At 38.9% G+C, this 21,485-nt stretch overlaps 1 protein-coding gene across 5 annotated transcripts in view; it reads right to left on the bottom strand.

Annotated features, from left to right (window-relative positions):
- The window catches only part of zfhx3 (zinc finger homeobox 3), a 357,317-nt gene that overhangs the window by 234,082 nt on the left and 101,750 nt on the right, over positions 1-21,485 (bottom strand). Inside the window, exon 1 of one of the 5 annotated variants that reach the window (XM_021308543.2) lies at positions 16,816-16,934. The exons of 3 other annotated variants lie outside the window; for them this stretch is intronic. The gene's annotated coding sequence lies outside the window, so the exon portion shown is untranslated. Of the gene's footprint in view, positions 1-16,305; positions 16,576-16,815; positions 16,935-21,485 lie in introns of those variants that run through there. One more of the 5 variants, XM_036136361.1, reaches the window with a different exon arrangement.

The raw sequence follows: 21,485 nt of genomic DNA, 5'->3' as shown, positions 1-21,485 counted from the left end.
CTGTCCTCTGAAGTAGCACTATTTTCCTAGACTCTAGAGGGCAACGTTGGACTCCTGCGCCAAGCATACTACATCCCACTACACGTAGAAGTAGAAAGCACAGTTGACTCCAAGATTTAAGCCTCATACTGTCTTCTAAGAGTGACATATACATATATATATATATATATATATATATATATATATATATATATATATATATATATATATACATATACATATATATATATATATACATATACATATATATATATATATATACATATATATATATATATATATATATATATATATATATATATATATATATATATATATATATATATATATATATATATATATGTCCTGGAATTGTTAATAATTTGTTGATTCCATTGGTCTTCTTGGGCCGAATCATAAAGATGTTTATAATTACGAAGCTCCGCCAGATGGAGCACTTGCTCGTCCACCATTTTTTTCCACGCGAGACTGTCCACGTAGTTAGGAATTTTTCTAGGCGTGCCAAGTGGAAACAATAGGCCGCATGGAGTGAGGGCCAAAATGCCGTAATATGGCCGCACAGACTTAGTATAAACCAGGCTTAAGACAATACTTAGTATAATCACTTTTCATAACAGTTGTTGTCACAGCTGTTTTAGGTGTGTATGTACCAACAATGCATATCTACAGACTGACATTTTTACTCGTTCTTTGTAGAATAGCTGAAGCTCAGTCAGATTGGAGGTACAGATTTGTTTGGGATTTTGATCTAGACTTTGACTAAACCATCCTTATACAATCATTTGCTTTGCTCCAAACCACGCCATTGCAGATTTGGCTGTGTGTTTGGGGCTGTTCTTCTTATAGAAGATGAACCTCTGCCCCAGTCTCAAGTCTTTCCTCTACCTCTAACACATTTTCTGCAATTATCATCCTGTATTTTGCTCCATCCATCTTAACTGAAACTCAGACCAGCTTCCCTGTCTCTGCTGAACAAATCTCCCCCTACAGCATGACACTGCCATACGTTTTCCTTTTCATATAACGTTTTGCAGGGAGGCCACAGGTATTTTTTTTCCTCATCTGACCAGAGCTCTTTTCTCCACATGGTTTCCGTTTCGCCAACATTGCGTTTTGCAAGCTTTAAACTTTGTCTGGTTAAAGCAGTGCTTCTCAATTATTTTCTGTTACGCCCCCCCTAGCAAGAAGAAAACTGTTCGCGCCCCCCACTCCCCACCGTGACTATCCATCCCTGCATAACATTTTATCCTTATTAACATTAAAGAAAAAAAGAAAGACATATGGTCAAACTTACAAAGAATAACTTTTTTAAATCGTGTTTTAAGAAATTAAAAATAAACAAATCCTTGTTTAAACTGTAAACATGTTTGACCAACTAATTGCACCATTGCAAAATTAAATCAGATCAATAAATATTTAATTATTATAATAACTAATAAACTACAAAAACTATATACTATATATATATACTATATATAGTATATACTATATACTATAAACTATAAAAATAATGACTAATATATATTCAGTTCAGCAACATTAACTCAGGAGCACAATATATAAAACACTTGAACCTACAAAACCAAAATGAATTAAACAATTTGTGCTAATTTTTTCTTTCTTTTTTTGATCAAAATGAGGAGGCAGTATCAGCTCCTCTGCTATGGTGTGGGGCTGTTTGCACTGCGCAGTTTGGTACGCCACCTTATATGATGCTAACAGCGCTCGATTGTTTACTGAAGTAGCCTTCACAAAGCAGGATGACTGTTGGCAATATTCAGCACGTTTTCGCTGAAAAAACTCTAGCGGCTTACCGCCGTGATTGAGGTGTAACGTATTTAGGTGACGCACTAATTTATTTGGCTTCATGCTGTCCGCTGCGAGCATTTTTAGACACAGCAAACACAGCGGTCTTTCCTCTTCTCCAACTGTAGTCACCGTGAAGCCAAGCGCTAAATACGCTTCGTCGTATTTCCTCGTCATAGCTTTCGGGTGACTTTCTTTTGTCTCATTATCTTTGTCTCTCTCCGCTTTCCTTTTCATCCCTGTTAAAAACTTTTTCATGTTGGGGGTTGTTATGTTGAATAACGGAGGCTGTAGACAGAACGCAGACGGAGCTTTCCGTTGACTCAACACTGGTAACCAAGGCAAACCTGTAAGTCGTAAAATGTTGCACTGTCGCAAACGTGACAAAAGTACCAATGAGAGCGCCACTGCCCCTACTGTAGTGGATGCGCAATTACACTTTATACTAGTACGGCCAAAAAAAAAAAAAAAAAAAAAAAAAAAAAAAAAAAAAAAAAAAAAAAAAAAAAAAGCCTGTTCCCTAGGGTCACACGCGCCCCCCCAGGTATTGCACCGCGCCCCCCCAAGGGGGCGCGCCCCACCATTTGAGAAGCACTGGGTTAAAGTCAGATTTGAAGTATGCATAACTAAGAGTTCTCCTGTTAACATATTATCCCACCTGAGCAATGAATCCCTGCAACTCCTCTAGACTTACCATGGGCCTTTGGGTTGCTTCTCTCATTAATTACCTGCAGTCAGTTTAAATGGACAGTCATCTTTTGATAGTTTTCAGCTCTGCCATGCACTTTCTATTTTCAGGTAATGGATTGAGCAGTACTCCATGAGATGTTCAAAGCTTGGGATATACTTAACCTTGCCCTGCTTTAAGTGTCTCCTAAACTTTCTCATGGACCTGTCTGCTGTGTTCTTTGGCCATCACTGTGCTCATTATCCACATTAATGTTTTCTAAGAAATCTTTGAGACCCTCATTGTACTTGGGCAATATTACTTCAGACACCACTAACGTAAGAAACATCTTTGGCTTCCCTGCCCAGCTCTAATCACGTTTGAGTGTGAGTGAGGAACAAAGGTGCAACATCACAGACACACGGTTGATGATTGTTTATGACTTCTTGTACTAATGTGCTGAGGCTGTTGTGCCATATGTAGGGCAGGTAAATATACATTGTGTTCAGAAAAGAAGTAATGTGCACTGACAAAACATGCACCTTACCTTAGTGTGAAAATTGATCATGAAAGCTCTATGTACTGAAACAATTTGAAAAGTACAAGTTTCTTCTGCCTGATTTAAGTATTTTTAAGTATTTTAGTTTATTATTTTAAACTACAAAAATTTGCACAATATTTTCAGAGTTTAGCAATTTCATAAAAATAATTTAGACTTAATGATCAAACGGTTGCCAAGTGCTTGAGTAGGCATTTCAACAACATACTGTCTAACCTCCAATTATATGATTTCTGGAATGGCTCCTTTTTTTCTACTAGAGTAAAGTTATTTTGAAGTAACGCTACTTATTCTTGAGTACAATATTTAGGTCCTCTACTCACCTCGAGTAACAGGGGTTAAAAGTTTGTAATTTGGTACATTGGTCAGTGCACTAAGGAACAGGTGTTAAAATATTTTCATTTGGTACTTTTTATAGAACTGAAGAAAATTAAGTTAACATACTGTATACCATATTGCTTTTAGGGCAATAATATGTGATTGGAGCATATATTGTGTAGGAATTTTTGTCTAGTGTGCCTATTAAAAAAAAAACATGTCTTTACTCTTTATCCACTATTGTTTTTCCCATGTAACCCTACATGCCCTCTTGTCGTGGATTATACCCCCCTATACTAGCATGAACAAAGACTCCATCAGGGTGTGTTTATGTGTTGGTCCAGACATTGTGTGAAGAGGAAACATGTCTCCCACTTATGTCCAGATCTTAGAGGAGCCCAATTTGTTAGGCATTAATCAGAACACCTGCTCGGAGAGAAACCTGTCAGTGGCTTACTTTTTGTAGCCACTGGTTTGCTGGTTGCCGGCCTCTTTGTTTCCCCACTTCAGTCATCAGTGTCATTTGAAATCAATTTAACAATTGTGCCTGAGACTGATTTGAGTATGCAAATGCTCACATGGGGAGAAAAGGAGTAAGCATTGAGAAGACCGGAGTAAGGCAAAAAAAAAAAAAAAAAAAAAGGAGGACCTGCTGTGCATTACTCTGACATTAAAAAGCAATAAGCCATCAAGTGTTGTTCTGCAAACAAAAGAATGAAAAACAGACTTGGCCTCGACATGTTAACAAGCTACTAACCTGCGTAAAAATACAGTTTGAGGAGCAAAAAGGGAAATAAAACACCACGCCAAGACGAGGAAGAGTAGGTCAGAGAGGGGTCAGGAATGAAAGGGGGTAGGGGGGCGGTTGGGGGCAAGAAAGAGGAAACAAATGAATAAATTCATGGGTCACAACATGAAAAGAAAGATGGAGGAGAGCAGAGCGGAGCAGAAAAAGGGGCTCGGAGTCATCAGCGGAAGATTTTTATTGCCCGGACAGTGGAGGCACACACAAAAGCACAGGGGAGATTCAATTAAGTATCATATGCAGTGACCTTATTGCCATGGTTACAGGACGGTGGAAAATATTAATCAGGCCTGTGCTTACAACAAGGAGAAATGGGATGGTGGAAGGAGACGAACGACAGCAGTGAGGCAGACTGAGGGAGAGGGGGTAATGGCACAGCCTCTGCGTGTTTGATTTGATGCGTTTTAATGAGTGAAGTTGCAAAAGTTCATAACTGTCCCCTTGCAAGCTTTGAACATCTGCACATTGACACAGAAGATGCCACTTTTGACAACAGATTCTTTCTCTTTTGTTATAAATACATTTCAAAACGCCGCTGCCTCCGACAGCGCTCGCCCGGCTCACATTTACACAAAGACGAGTCAAACATGTGAAATGAACTCAATTCCGAACTCATTTCTTACCGGGGGGGTTAACTTGCTTTTCAGCTCACAAAGATTTATTTTAGCTCCCTCCCTGTTTTTCAAGTTGAATTTCATGTGCCACAATTTCTGTTGACGCTTCCTTGGCAAGGAAATAAAACAATCCCTGCACATCTACAATCCATCACACGCGCATGAATCCATTAATAACCCAACTTGCAAATGTTTGCCACATGAAAATGAAATGTTTTCATCCATCACTGTGCTTTTTTTTTCTGCATAAGGGTACACTTACACAGGATTCTAAATAAATCCTCTAAAAAAAAAAAAAAACAACAACACTGGCATACTGTTACAGATGCACGCAAAAATTACGCCGATCATTTTCAATCATATGCCATTATGATGTTCCTCTCAGTCACATTTTCCTGCACGCTGCAGAAGGGGAAAGTTGAAGATTGTTCTGTTTGATGAAGCTGTAGTGTGTTTGCTCGCTGTCTGCAGGGACTGTCTTGAAAACAATCTATCTGAAACTCCCCCCGCTGAGCAAAATGTTAAATAAACAAAGACGGGGATAAACAAAATCCTTCCATTTCAATGTCACTGAGAAGAAAGCCAACATTTTTATGCTGCGGCTGTGAACAGAAGGTGGTGGCCACAACGAGATCTGCATTTAAACCTTGGACACAAAGAAATTTTGATTTTTTTTTTTTCAACAGCCTCACTTAAAATCAAGTGCCTATCAATCTACTAAGAAATGGTGGCCTATGGTAGGACGCAGTAAATTTAAGCTATGTTGTAAGCCTTTATAAAGACCCCTCAAAAACAGGTGTAAAAGCACACTTGACCGAGGTACTGACCTCCCAAACAATTCCTAAAATGCATTTCTTTTTTTTTTTCTTTGTTAAATTCAAAATTTGTAAGTCAAGGTTTTAGCTGCATAATAATCCACGACTTTGTTTCCATATAATATAAATATTCCTTGAAAAAGAGGCCTAATTCCCTTGGTAATTCTTCAAAATGGGAAAGACAAGAGTGCATGTTTTTTAAGTTGGTTCAATGTGTGTTGATCCTCATAAGTCAAGAGATCCATCCATCCATTTTCCGAACCGCTTTATCCCTCATGGGGTCGCGGGGGTTGCTGGTGCCTATCTCCAGCGTTCACTGGGCGAGAGGCGGGGTTCACCTGGACAGGTTAAGTCAAGAGATGACTTCAAGATATGGGTACTGGACTAAACTGGCCCCTTACACACAATCAGGGCAAAGACGTTTCAAACAACTTGAACTCTGATAAACAATACTAAACGAGGAACCATGTTTATCTTAGGGCTGCGCGATAATTCAATAACAATATGTGTCAATCGGTAGACGTGTGGTTCAATAGAAAAGAAGGGGTCAATAAAAAGTTAAATAAAAGAACAGTTTTCTTTTCTTTTTCATTCATGCATCATGTAGGTTAGGACTACAGTCAATACATCCTCACAAACAATTACAAATGCAAACCTAGGAGAGCTCCTTCACCAAGCTTCAAAAGTTCAGAGAGCACGTGTTCTTTTTTTTAAGATTTAGTTTTGGTCAAAAGTTGAATAAAGAGTTGCTTGAATTTAGTGTTCTTTGTTTAAAAATAGGTCATTAAGCAACAGCATAAAATGGTCAGGGCTGCACTTAAAATATATTTTTTTGAATTTTTTTATAATTATCTATATCAATGGGATTTCTATCAACATGCTTTTTTTCCTATATCGTCCAGCCCTAGTTTATCTTATCACGACACGCAGTGCAAGGGAATGCAAAGGGTGGTAAAAAACATAAATCTTTTAATCTCTGCATCTCACATCCTAAAAGAGTAAAGTTTCCAGAGCATCAATCTGTTTTAGTGCTTTTGCACACACCGTTGCCAGAAGTGTCGATAATGATGGAGAGTGTTACATTGATGTTTTTAACATTCTGTCATAATTTATTACTTTCTTTAATCCTGCAAGGAATATTGCGCATCTCAAAACTTGCATCTAAAACAGTATCATCATTACCATGTTGGTGCTGCACACACAGTAACTGCAGAGCTCTTGTATAAAACAACAACCATTCATTCATTTTAGGGAAATTCCTCTGGTATTATTTGGGAGCAAATACTGAATACAATGAGAGCTTGTATGCAGATTTTTTTTTCTTTCAATGACTGCAGTTTAATAATTCTTACATTTGTGCAACAATAACCGGTTTTCTCCCCAATAACAATATGGATTTAGGAGGCTTAAATCAGCGCTTTAGTCAGATCCAGTTATCACAGAATGATTGCATTAATAAACCGGTCAATCTTCCACTGCAGCGATCACAAATTATCCTTCACAACAAACTCCAAGGGTTGGAGCCGTAAAAATAAGTGAACAGAATATGTAATTTCTTCCACAATTTAATGCAACAGTATTTTGAAGTTTGATGCTTCCTCCATCTCAGGTCAAATTAAATCACATCAAAATAATAATTTAGACTTGAGTTTACACAGAAATAAGCAGGTGGGATTGCCAAAAAATAAAAATAAAAAAGACACCACTCCCATCATCTCTGCTGAAAAACCCCGTGGTAAGGCCAAATGTGTTTTTTTGTGGTCTTAATGGCTGTTCCTGCCAGAGGAAATTAAGCTAGCCACCTGAGCGGCATCCTTCAAACCTCAATTAAAAGTGTCTCAGACGGAGGCCAGCATCAGTTTCTACTAACTCTGTTCAATGGCTGCTTTAAGGGTTTTAGGCCAGCATTCCAATTGAAAAAAAAATCTCTTTATTTGTTTTCCAAAACATGTTTTGTTATTAAAACCAATAAGACAAGAATTTATTTTGACCCTCTGTAAACTGCACAATAATTTCATTTCTACATTACTGCTACACTACATATCAGTTTGTTTCACTCAAAATAATACATGCCCTCTAAATTGGAGTTTCAAAATAAAATATGGAAACGCATTAGGATTTATTTGAGACTATTTTGTAGATAAATTGATATTTATGAAACAGTCTGCAAAGAACTTACAACACTCACATGTTCCATGTTTGAAACTTGTTAAAAATTAATTTGAATTTCCTTAAAGGATGGAAAATGCACATTGCAAGGTTACACACGTTTTGCACCTTTTGGATTATTTATTTGGCATTAGAAAGGAAAACAAGTTTGGGTTTTTTTTGACATTTTTTTTTTCTTTCTTTCTTTCTTTTCGTTATTTTACTTTGACATTGGTTCTGTCCCCTCCCTAATCTAAAGCTGAGCCCAAGAGTTTCGCTGCCCATCTTAGTAGCAAATATCCTTCAGGTGAGCCACAGGAGAGGGCCCGAGCAGAGAGGCTGTTAAAGCGTCTGATGTGACCATGACCACTTCCAGAAACAATTTAATTCCACAGCTTCAGCCATCTCCAGCTGATCTACTCCTCCAAGGTCATTAAATGTGCCACAGAAGGTCACATGATTAATGAGTGACAGACCCTCCGGTGCAATAACGTGTATGAATGTGCCCCATTAATTAGACAGAGAGGCCAGAGTGAATGAATGGCCAGGGACAGCTTGGCCCCCCTCACAACCCTGTATTTCCCAGACCCCATTTTTCATTTTCATCTGAACAAACAGACACATACAACCGCTTATATTATTCCCCAAATGCCTTGTATTCCCGAAACCCAAGATACAAAACAACCTATTACATGAACAACTTCAACTTAAAAAAAAAAACAAGAAATTAAAAAGCCTAAAGCACAACGTGAAATTTAATGTCATCTTTGGCTATTTTGCTAGGTAAAATGTTGACGTGGCACTCAGAAGTGCTTCCTGCTCCCCCCCCCCGGTTGATCTGGGCATCAAGCATCTGAATGTTGTGTCGTTACAGCCCTTTTTTCCTGGACTATGATAAGTGCTCGGCATTACTGAGGGCAATCTCTAAGAGGAAATGAAACATTCGCCCGCCACAGGCTTGGCTTTATTAGAAGACAACAGGACCAGCCTCTCGGGATATACAGATCAGGAGCTTTAATTGATGCTGACCGACTGTCGATGCACTACTATAGCTGGGAGAAACAAGAGTGTTTAACACTGCTCCATTGTAAACAGTATTCATTTCTCAGTCTAATCAACTTAATGCAATTCCAATAAGTCCATTTCTTAGAGTGGCCCTGTTGATTTTAAACCCCATAGCCTTCTGTTTTATTTTCACCAGGGCCAACAAATGTAATGGCTGCTAAGTATATTGAGCAATATTATACAAATGCTTTACATCCAGTGCATGCATTTCAATTTTACCTTGAGGTCATAGCATTATGGATAAACCCCAGCGGAGTCATTAATCATAAATACATTTATTATATGTAATAACAACCAGTGGATGGATATAGACTACAGAGGTTTAAAATGAGGACTTATATGTGGTCAAGAAACACAATGACTTTGTAAATAAACCCGCCTCATCAGTTGGCCAACCTCACTAATGCTGCCAAACAATCAGCCAGATGACTGCATTAAGTCATATTTTCAATTGTCACTGTGCAGGAAAGATGATAATAAACAGTGACAGGGTGAAATAAAATCAGTCTGAGCAAAAACAGGAAAACAACATCCTATCGAAAGCGAAGAATGTGATGTTGAAATGTGTGTGTTTGTGAAAAGACATTTTTGTTCTTCGATGATTTCTAGGTCAAACGTTTTCATCTTTGTTCATGAATATGATGGTGAAATAATTTTCAAGTGGGCTGATAATCAAGATAATTTTAATAGGTATCAGCAACACTTTTATGCTAAACAAACAACAAAAATAAAATAAAAATAAAACTTCCTGCATTTCATCAAGCACTTAAGAAAACCCCTTGACCCTTCTGAATAAAGCATCTCTCTCTTGAGATTCGACACACATCTCTCAGCACAGATCAGATGGCAGCCATGAACGTTGTTTGCCCTCTGATATATTATTATTATTCAAATCATATCAAATATGTCCCATTTCAATAATTGATCTATCTATCTAGTAGAAACATAACATACTGAGCTTTGGAGTTGGATTTCTCTGCTTCAATCAGTGCATCTTCTTCACATTATTTGGAATAAGAAGGGGGGGGGGGGGACAAGGCTGCTTCGCAAACGTGATGCACTATGACAAGAGATCTAAAATTGGCACTTGCTTAGTAACTTTAACTGCAAAATATTGGTTCATAGTAGTCGAAAGCGTTCTTGCATGCTTGTGGGAAAAATCAAAGAGTATAATGTTGTTGTTTTTTACCTTCATATTTTAATCAAATAAAAATGCATCTCCTTGTCTTTGAAATATTGTGCAATAATACAGGGTAGGTTAAAGCACAGTGGTTCATAAGTTCATGGCTCAGTGTCATATTTGCACTCAAATGTTTTGAGAAAAGGAAATAAATTGTTCATTGTCTATGAAATTTTCTAAAATGTATTTTTTTTCCCTTGGTACAATACAAACGTTTCAAAAGACAAACTGAGTTTTTCATCCTATCCCAGCAGCATCTCCTGTAGTGGCAAATTTCCTTAGTGCAAGAGGTTCCCACCTTTCAAAGCTGTGAAGATCCAAGGGGGGGCATGGTGGAAAGAGACGAGATGGAAAGAAGGAGTAAGGAACGAGGAAGGAAGCCATGCTGGGGGAAAGGAAATCTTCCATGAGCAGAAGCAGAGTGGTTAGAGGACATTTCACGCTAATGGCGGCCAGGCCAATTGAAACGGCTCGAGCGCTGCATGATTTGAAGGTCAGGAGACAGAGGATTATATTCCAGTAGTGGCGGAGGAGGATTTGAGGAGTAAAATGGTGTCTGCCCCCCCCCCCCCCCCCCCCCGAATTATTGCAGAACAGTCAAGATGGAATCAACATACCTCAAAACCCCTCTATCATTACTCTTACAGGCAGCACACCATGAAACGCACACTGTGCCGGCACATTATCAGGAGCTATTCCATTCAGAACTTCAGCTGGTGAAACCGTTAACCACAAGAAACCCTGCCTGACTAGTACAACACTTGGATTTACCTAAATGGATATCATATACAGCCAAGACATTTGAGAGTAAACTAAGATAAAATCTTTCCTGCAAAAGACAAATAACCGTCAATAGAAGAATCTGATGTTTCACTACTACTACTACTAATAATAATAATAAAATGTATTATTATTTAAATGTATTATTATTATTATTATTATTATTATTATTATTATTATTATTATTATTATTATTATTATTATTATTATTATTACTACTACTTCTGGCCAGTATTACAGATATAAATCAAAAAAACTTTACATGTAAAATGAGGTGTGGCAATTAAAGATACAAGGCATCTAGAATAATTTCAACTGGGTCTAGAGCAGTGATGTCCAAACCTTTTGCCAAATGGGCCAACATTGTAAATTTCTTTACAATATAGGGCAAAACAATATACGGGAAAACAGTATGATAAATTACAACATGGTAATATTTTAACTTCCTTTAATATTACTCAACAAATACATATGTATAGGACAATTCAGCGCTGGTTTGGAAAAAAAAAACTATTTCACAATGTCACTTCTTTGTTTGGCAAAACAGACAACATTATAAATGTTAATATCCTTTATGGATGTATGCACATTTGATTCAGTAATTCAAGTATTTTATTTTATCATAATTAGCCCTTATCTTTAGTGTTTAGTGCTTCTGTGATATGGCGCGAAGATGGCTTGCTATAGGTTCCTACTTGTTTTTTTGCTTTAATTGTCAGCTTCAGCCTGGTTCTACAATAACCTGTGTTGTTATTAGCCACGTTAGCCTTCAGTTTGTTTCTTCACTATTTATTAGCTAACTAAGAAAACAGCTATTTTTCCTGCATTACCTCATAGCGCTGTGAAACTGAGCTTTTTGTGGTTTCAAAACTGCACAACTTGAAAGTGCATTTTGATGGGCGAGCTTAGACTGACAGAACACCATCATTGGGTGGTATCTGTCTGTGCAGCTAATGTTCAAACACACAGCATTACCTTATGTCATCCAGGAGGTTTACAGAAGGCTTTCTGACCATTTAAACTTTCTCTCAATCATAAGTGTCATAGCAATAGCTTGTAGCGTTTGCACAGCCAGTATGTGGTATGTTCGGCATTTTGGCTTTTGCCGTCTATCTGCCTCAGAACCACAGTTTTGTGTTTGTCAACAAAAGTGGGTCATTCATATATATATATATATATATATATATATATATATATATATATATATATATATATATATATATATATATATATATATATTTCCTGGTTGTACTCGCCATGTTTGCAGAGTTTAGGCTACCAGCAGCAGCTCAGTATTCGGGTCCGGTGAGTGGCTGCAGGGAGGGAAGAGGCTGAGTGCCTCTGGTGCTGCAATGCTGAAGTTGAATGGGTTAGTTTATCAATTTTGACGCAAATAAGTATCTTTGAATTGTTAAATTTTTGTATTCCAGAACGTCATTCTGTTTTAGAGCTTTTTTATCGCTGTCACCAGAGATGTCAATAATTGTGGTGGCACTGCAATGATGTTTTTACCATTTTTTCTAAATGTGTGACTTTCTTTAAACCAGCAAGGAATCTAAGCTTACATCTAAAAACACAACAGTATACAACAGTTTTGATGACCATGTTGTCTAATACACTAAATGTTTTTGTTTGTTTTGAAAGCTAAACAACTTCGTATGTATGCTGGGCTGCACTTTAGAAAGGGCTTGTTGGAGTGCTAGCCCAGGGCACCAATATTTTGGGTGGCTCAAAACATTTATTGATTTGTTTTGTCTTTTTACTGAAGTTTTACAACCATTGCACTTTATACTGAAGAAGAAATTTAAGGCCAAACCATGATGAGGTGTTTTAATTGTTGGATTTTTTTATTTTTTTTTTTGTGCAGAAAACTATCATGCAACAATTGGAGAATAATATCATATCCCAACCTCTAACGTAACCCTGGAAACGTAGCGCATCCGCAAGTCTATGTACCACATCTTTGTTTTTGATGAATTTCAATGACCACCACATACTGACATGATAACCATAAGTTTTTTGGGTAATCTTTCATTTTTGATAAAGTCAAGAACAAAAATGCTGTGATTGTTGTGGAAACCTTTTAGAAATAAATTATACAAGGCCTAAATGGCCTTTAAACAATTTAGTTTGTGGGTAAACATTTTTGTGTATAGGGCACCAAAACTAACTCTTGCCCAGAGGCCCATATTTTCCTAAATTCACCCCTGCTGGTTGTGGAAAACTAATAAATGCTAAATGATGTTAGAAATTTGTTTAAATTACTAGTTATGACGTGTTAGAATAACCTTATAATCAGTGTCATGACTTAAAAAAAACAGCAATAGTGATGGTATTTGTTCAATTAAATGGCAAATATGTTAATTATGACTATAATTCAAATGAAAAGGTTTCCTTAATGTGAAAATCCTTAGCACAGAATGGAGACCTACAGTAAGCGATGGTGCTTCACAGACCACTGTTCTTGTAAAACTTCAAAGAAGATAACAGGCAACCAGGGTAGGCCAGTCAATCCAGTGCATGTCTGAATTGGATGACCATGCTAAGCTCTTAAAGCAGGCATCAATCCAGGATTTTAGAAGCAAAGCTAGGTTTGGCACCTTATCATGGCAAGGCCCAGACCTTAGACTCAGCTCAATCACTATGCGGAAGCACCGAGAGCACCGGTCGCAAAGGCCTCATATGACTTCCACTGCTGATGGACTGTAATGATTGGCTAGTTAATAATATACATCATACCCAATCTATATGGAACTTTTTAGTGTTTAAAGTTCACGTCAGTGACTGTGAATACATTTCATTTAAATTTTATTTAAATTTCAACTAGTTATTTATTTTCCAACACATTGTGGTAACTACTCACTCCCTCAAATGGATTTTGCCGAACAAGACAACTAGATGTCTTATTTTTAATGTGTGTTGCATTCTGTAAACATAAAGCATGCTCAGAGTTTTGTCTCTGACTGAGCCAGAGTGACCCCCTTGGCCGATTTCAGTGCCAGCACAAACATCATTTCTCTAGATATACAAAAGGCCAGAGCAGAGCTGACACATAACCAAGCAATCTCTGCTCTGCTCAACTCCAGAAGCGCACAGACCACCTCGGATCAGCAAAGAAGATGAAAATATTATGAACTGACAGCTCCTGACCATGCATCTGAAAAGCTGACATCATACTGTTTAAGCAAATCAAACCAAATGCCCTTCCACCAAAAACAAAAGCAGTGAGTGCACCGCCATGTGACTCCACATGCATGCACCCTCTTGCACAAAGACATGCACACGCCAATCTAAGGATGCAGCAATGGGGCTTGGACTAAGGCTTAGACGTAGAGCACAGGCTTAGAGAAATGTGTGCGCTTGTTGGAAGAGTGAGGTTATTAGGGGCATTGCACTGACTTATAAAAGGTCCCGCACAAAGGACCTGATTTATCATCCGACATATGAAAAAATACCACAGAAGCTGTGGAGGAAAGAAAGGAAATTAAATGACAGTGGTATTAAAAATAAAGGAGGGGGGTGGTCAAACTAGCATTGCTGCCGAAGGTTTTTTTGCTCATAATTTTCACAAACAAACAGACACAGCATGTGGAGGAATACACACTGCATATCACTTTTAATTAATGTCTCCACATTTACTCGGCTAGAAGCATGGCTAACACACATGTCAAAAATAGTCTTAGAGAAACTCCTGCCTCTTCCTGTGTGGAATTTATAGGGGACTTTAGAATGTGGGTCACCACAGTGTGACAGTTTTTATTTTTATTTATCATTACAGTGTTGCACAAGGAGAGAAACATTGACAGCTAATAAAAACAACGGATTATTAATCACATCTTTTGGAACTGCAGGTAAAAAAAAATACTATTGACCATTGTGTGTGTGGAGAGAGAGAGAGACAGAGAGAGACAGAGAAAGAGACAGAGAGAGAGCGAGAGAGCGTGTTTACATTGGATATTAAAAACAAGAGAAATATATATACGTATATTTTGCTATCTCAACAAACTTATTCCCATGTTTATGTAGTAAAGAAAGATGCAATGAAGTTTTCTGTGTGTTTTTTAAAATATTAGTGCTTAAAATTTGTACATTTTCCCCTAAACTAAAAATTAATTACACTTAAACTTATTTTGTAGGTTGTTGTGAATTGCAAATTTAATTTCTTCTGTTAATCTGTTGTCACACACTGATGAGGGGTTCTTAATAGATGAAATAAACATTGCTAAAAGCCATACGTTCAACCACCCATAGAAGCAAGGAGTCTGGTCAGCTTTTTTAAGAGGAAAGATGTAATTCCACATTCATCACATCTCAACTACAGAAATTTACAACAGGAGAAATCCAACACTTATTAACACTGGTGGAGTTGCTGTGCATGGTGGATATGTGTGTGTGTGTGTGTGTGTGCCTGTGAATGTCAGTGAGAGAGCCAGTGAGTTAGGGAGCGAGAGACTCCAAATGATTTCAGCCCTGGAATAAATCACTGTCGCCACAGAAAAAGGCCGACAGCTGTGATGGATGGCTGAAATTTTTGTGTTGATGTCTTTAGTATTGCTGACAATTTGGTAGTCTGGGCTTTTTTCACTTTTCCTTTGCCTGTGTGTGGCTGAGCACATCTATACGCTGACAGTATTTTGCCCCTGCTCATAAAAATGTTTTTGGGAAAAAAAATATTGTATCAACTAACATTACATAGTCAATTTGAATTTTAACTCCATGACGTAATATTCAGGATGTAAGAAGTGTTATGATGAAACATTTTAAATAAAGAAACATAAAAAAAATGAACTTTCAGAATAGTATTGTGAGCACAAATTCCCGTCCTGAAGCTATGGACACCATCTTGTGTGTGCACCGTGGTCACATGGTCTTTCTGTGTGCGCAGGCTCTGATTGGATAACTCCCCACCGCATGACATAGTGACTGTTCGCTATGTTTGGAGCTTTACACTGTCTGTCTGTCACCGGCATCTTTTCTTTACGTCATCCACGCAAACTGGAGATGAAAAGTCCTGTTTTTTTTTAACGCCCCATTGTGACCCATTTCATTTCCTGGGGTATTGTCTCGCTCGCCCTTGACGTTGCACATCCAAATGCATACACACACCTACCTTGTCTGAGAGCATATATTTAAATTTTTTTTGCAAAAAGCAAGCAAAACACACAGAATGCAGGTGAACATCCTCCATAGTAAAAAGTAAACTAAAGCTAGACGCATACAGAGTTATGTAAACAATATATATACACACAAACACATACACACACACACACACACACTGTACCCTTACATATACACGTACTAAATAAAAAGTTAGGCCACTCTATACCAGTCCCCCCCCACCTCCACGCTTTCCATCTGCTCTCACCTGGCAGGATCAAAAGAGCACACTTCCCACAAACTTACAATCAATACTTTCTCCAGCAAATCAGAACAGTCGCTGGCTCCGTCCCAGCTTCACACTAACTCCACTTAAACTGGTAAAGACTTAAAAGAATCATCCATGGAGCTGAATCCACTGAATAAAATCAATTAAAATAAAAATACTGACCTTACTGCCTTTTTCCCCTTTTATCTCTGATGTCCAATCCCCTGTTTATCTTCTGCTGGTTCTTGTCCTCTCCCTCTCTCTCTCTCTCTTTCTCTACCCCTCTAGTCTAAGTAAGTCATGCGGGAGCTTTTTCCTGCTCCTGCTCAGTCCTACGCCACTGTATTAGTCTGATTTCACACTCTGCAGCCTTGCCTCCCGTCCTGAAGGGGACGGTGAATGTGCTGCTTATTTAGAAGCCGGCACACACTACCTGGGCTTGTAGGCAACTGTTTAAAGCACGAGGCAACATCCAGGGTGCATAATACCCACCACCTCCTCCACCACCACCAGACGCACACACAGATGCGTCTTCTCTCTCCTTCTTGCTCAAACACATACACACACACTCGCACACTTGCTGGCTGCCTGACAAGATAGGCAATACACAGTGAAGCAAGGTGAAACACACACACACACACACACACACACACACACACACACATGCAGGCAGTCTGTCAGAGGTCTCTCTACCTTGGCTGGGATAGCAGGCAGTGTGAGAGCACACACACAGGCACACTGAGATGGGTTGGCCGCTCCGTTCTGTCTCCTTCTCTCTAAGTGTTTAGAAGACAATTTCAACAAGGGATTGCTCCCAATCTACTAGGGTGATCCACATGGATGAGTTATAATATGCTTGCCACTCTCTCCCTCTCTCTTACCGTCTCCCCCCCCCCCCCTTCACCTCTTCTCCCCCGGTTCCCTCTCTCTCATCACTCGCTCCCTCTCTTACTCTTTCACTCTTGTGCTCGTTGTTTTAGCCTATTATCGAGCCGTCAACGATTTCAGTTAAGGAGGAAAGCTTTCCCTTCTTGGATTCTACATTTTTCCCCTCTCCGGATGTGCACGGGATGGGCCAACGACTGACTCCACCTGAATGCATATTAGTAGAATGCATTATTTATTAAAAACCTGCATCCCCCCCCCCATACGCCCGTGGACACACAGGGGGAAGGGAGAAGCGGTGACGACTGCATCAGGGGTGTATATGTGTACTTAGGGGAGGCAGGCGGTAGGGGATAGGGATGATGGGGGTCAGGATTTGGGAGAGGAGGGTTCTGAAGGGAGGTGAAAAGAATACATAAGAAATGATTTTAATTTATTTATTTATTCAGTGGCTGGGATTGCCTTATCATACAAGGTGCTGCCTAATGACATCAATGCTGGCTCCAAGCTATCCCAAATCACACTGCCACTCATTTTTCATCAAAATGACTTAGAATGCGGTGTGAGTGATTATACTGTATGTGTGCGTGCTGCTGTTGGAGTGCCAGACAAACAAAGAGAAGGTAGAATTATCCTAAAGATTTATTAGAAACTACTTGTTTCTTAAACAACAAGCAATTGTCCCTTAGTGTTAAATAATGACGACCTGAAATATAATGTATTAGTTAATCACATGAAGAATATTAAATACATATCCTAGAGCAGGAGGCTCTTAATTAGGCTTTCTTTAACAACAATGATTATTTCCAGGTTTAAAGGCAAGTAAGAAATGTATATATTTATTATTAAAAGGGTAAACCTGGTAAGGTTTCAGCATTTAAAGTTTTAACAACAGGATCAAAATAAAAAAAAATCATTAATTTTACGAACCACAGTCCAGGGCATTGCAAGCCATGAAGCTGTACTGGGACACAAAACCCAAAATTCCACTTTTACGTATCAGTTTATATATTTCAAAATGTATTGATATTTAAAATAAAAAAATAAAAAATGTATCTAGTGTTCTGGGTTTGTTATTATTATGCTCCAAAGATATAAAGAAGCTAAACTGCACAGGAGAAAAGCAGAGAGCATCAATTATATGAAAAAAAATCCCCTGCTTTCTAATTGAACTTGTCTAAATCACAGGTGTTTTCAGTGTAAAAAAATTTATGTAAAACTAGTTTGAACATGTATTTTGACATTTGCAATGGTTCTGAGCTTTTATTGTGCATTTTATGAAAATAACCAGCTTCACAATGCAATCTAGCTGCAAAAAAGGATTTTTTAAAATGATTCTTAAGTCTTTATTTATCAATTTAATTAATATAAGCAATCCCAACAGTCTTGTAGTTTTTCAAAGAAGGATCCCTCCGTGCTTTATTCTTATGGCATTTTACTGTTATTCGATTCAAATACCACATTAAATCAAAATATGTTTAAATCTCGACCACTGCAAAAACATTTTGACCAGAGACAAAGATAAAACGCAAAAAATTTAAATTCCACTTTTAGAGACTCTTGAAGATTAAAGCAGAAGCGCAGAAAACCTTTGACCTTTTAGAAGGCTTTTAATTTTTTTCTTTGATTAAAAGAAAAAAGTTTAAAAGCTACGTTAAGATGCTGTTAAAACTGATTAAACCAGAACCATTTTTTTTGTATTCCTGCAATTCAAAAGATGGAAAAGTGTTTTTATTCAGAAAATTTGAAGTTTAAGCCTAATGTCGCTGAATCAAAAAACTAGCTTTTGATACATCTGTGCATATCAAAACGAGAATAACTCACTAAAAGGACAAAAAAATATATTTTTTAACATTGACATCCTTCTATTATTAATTTGTATTCAGCAATTAAAAGAAAAACACTGTGGAAAAAACTGAAATAATTTCTAATATAATGGCTGTGTTTTGTTTTTTGAACAAAATGTGAACAGACAAATGTTATAGCATAATCTTTGGACTTGGACATTGAAAAAGAGAGCAAGAGGGCTTGAAGTGCCTGCGTGAGCTCGAGCTGCCCCGCTGGTCAACAGGCTGCTGCAGTGTGCACCCTCGGGAGTCAACGTCCAGGCAGAAGTCATGCCTGCAGAGGGGACCCTCAAGACTCTGTCAGCACTGTCAGCGGTGCCCCTCTCCTGCAGCAGGGGCAGCCGACTAACTCGACGGAAACGCATCTATCCAGGAAAATAACTCGCATGTGGTGTGCTGTGACATGAATGTGCTGGCTAAAATCCCAAACACTGAAACAAAAGCAGATTTATTCAGTTCACGCCACTTCATTACAAACATTGCACAACCGATGGCCTAACAGGTGATGCGACCTGTGCTGAATTTATACTTTTCCAGTTAACGGTTCCTCAGCCGCAGGACGCCTGTCTGCCTCACATGCAAAGAGAAATAATATGACCCAGGGCCAGGCCGAACCATTCTATCACTGACATTAGGGCTTAAGTAGAGCTGGAAAATGACTCCAGTGGTATTACCAGGGCATCTCAATCATTTTAACACCATCATGATCATAAAGACTTCCTAATATTATTTTTTAAAACCCCAGTAAGAAAAAAAGAAATTTAATTTCCATTGCTTAACAATCTTAAATTGAGAGAGACTAAGCGAAGGGTGTGAAGCGAGTGGGGAAACCCAAGGTATGAGTCAAAGACAGAGAAAGTAATCATTCACACTTGTGTCCATCAGGCTACACACTTGTGTCTGTCTACAGCACGTTGCCGCCTCCCCACGTTACGAGTCAGAAAATAGGGATTATATAAACAACAGCATGCATATTAATGAGCGGAGTGGTTTAACTAAGTAGCCCTATCATGTGTTCTCCTTGACCTCAGCCTCTCCATCGGACCACGGAGAGAACAACCTGCGCTCGGATGACCTGCTTCCCCCGTCTGCATTCATCATATTCCAGACACGCAACCGTGAAACATCACTAAACACTCAAAGAGTTAATGTTTCCTTTCTTTTCTCCCCTGTTTTCAACTTTCAATTTTCCTGAATAGCGTTATTATGTTTTATTAATATCTTTGAATTATTACTCATTTTCCTCTTAAAATGGAGTGCCTTAATTCACATTTGAAGTACTCATCAAGGCTGAGCACCGCGATGAATGTGGAAGGATACATTATGATTGCAAAAATGCAAAGAGTGAATTAAAAATATATAACAATACTGAAATATTAAGTATTAATTTCAAAAAAGATAATTTGCCAAGGAAGGGGGGGTAGAGAAGCCTTTTCATTACTTCTATGACTTTCTTTCTTTCTTTTCTAAGTGTACTTCTCTATGAATGAATAATGTGTAATTACCTTGTACCTGTGATTCAAACAGAATTTATAAAAATGTGGCTGGGAGAATCAGAAAGCCCTGTGCGTGTGTGTGTTTACTTTCATTAGAACTGATCATACAAAGGACATGGGTGCTATATGACTAGTTGAATCAAGGCAATACTCCAGCTGACTGAGCAGCAAGCTATCGGATGAGGTTCACTTGCAAAAATCAACAGCAAAAAAATCTCTCCTTACATAATAGTTTTCTAAACTATTCACCCCTCATGTTCAACTCTTTGTGATTTTTTTTTTTTTCTACAACGGTGAACTCTAATTCCCATGATCACCCTTGAAAGCATGACCTTGTGCTGTGTGACAGGAGATAGCCGCAGCATGAAGACAGGACGCCACTTATCATCAAGGGACGAGGTGGCTGTTTAATTTCACACCACCAGTGGCTAAAACCCCTGTTAGTGTGGAGTGCCACAATGGCAGCCACGCTTGGGGAGCAGATGTCCTCGTGAAGGGGTGTAAAGAGGGAGGAGGTTGTGTTGGGAGAAGGGCAGGAGGGAGGAGGAACGAGGGCTTTGGTGTTGTGTGTGTGTGTGTGTGTGTGCGTGTTGTTCTGTCACCATGTATTGTACCCAGAACACAGTCTGACACCGTGCACATGCCCAGCAAAACAGCGCCTCTGTCTTTCGCCAGCGCAAAAAAAAACGCACCAGGTACCGCACACGTGGTTAGCGCGCCGCTCGGTCACGCTTACAGGGCTCTGACTGAAGGTTACAGAAATTTGGTCCACGCTGCGGGGCCCCGAAGAAGACGGGCGTGAGCGAAGGCGGAGATGGGAGGATGTTTGATGAAAGCTGAGTTTTGCGGGCGCACGCGACAGCACACACACGATTTCTGTCGTCGACCGTCGCCGGTTATGAACTTGAGCTCCCCCACCCCTGGCTGCCCCCTTCGCAGCCCCTCACTCAAACCTGACACAGACAGACACACCGCACACGATCAGCTGACGTCTGACATGACTACAGGCTCGAATAGGGACCAGCGAATCCCAACACCGCCGAATATAAAACACAGTAATGAGTGCCGCAAGAAAATGGCGTCCCTCTCTCAAACATGGCTGCTTACTGATGGCCGCACAGAAACTGAGGTGGGG

Source organism: Fundulus heteroclitus, chromosome 4 (assembly GCF_011125445.2).
Source record: "Fundulus heteroclitus isolate FHET01 chromosome 4, MU-UCD_Fhet_4.1, whole genome shotgun sequence".
Classification (NCBI taxonomy): domain Eukaryota; kingdom Metazoa; phylum Chordata; class Actinopteri; order Cyprinodontiformes; family Fundulidae; genus Fundulus; species Fundulus heteroclitus.
Note: the sequence above shows the minus strand (reverse complement) of the source record. Positions and strands in the feature narration are given on the sequence as shown.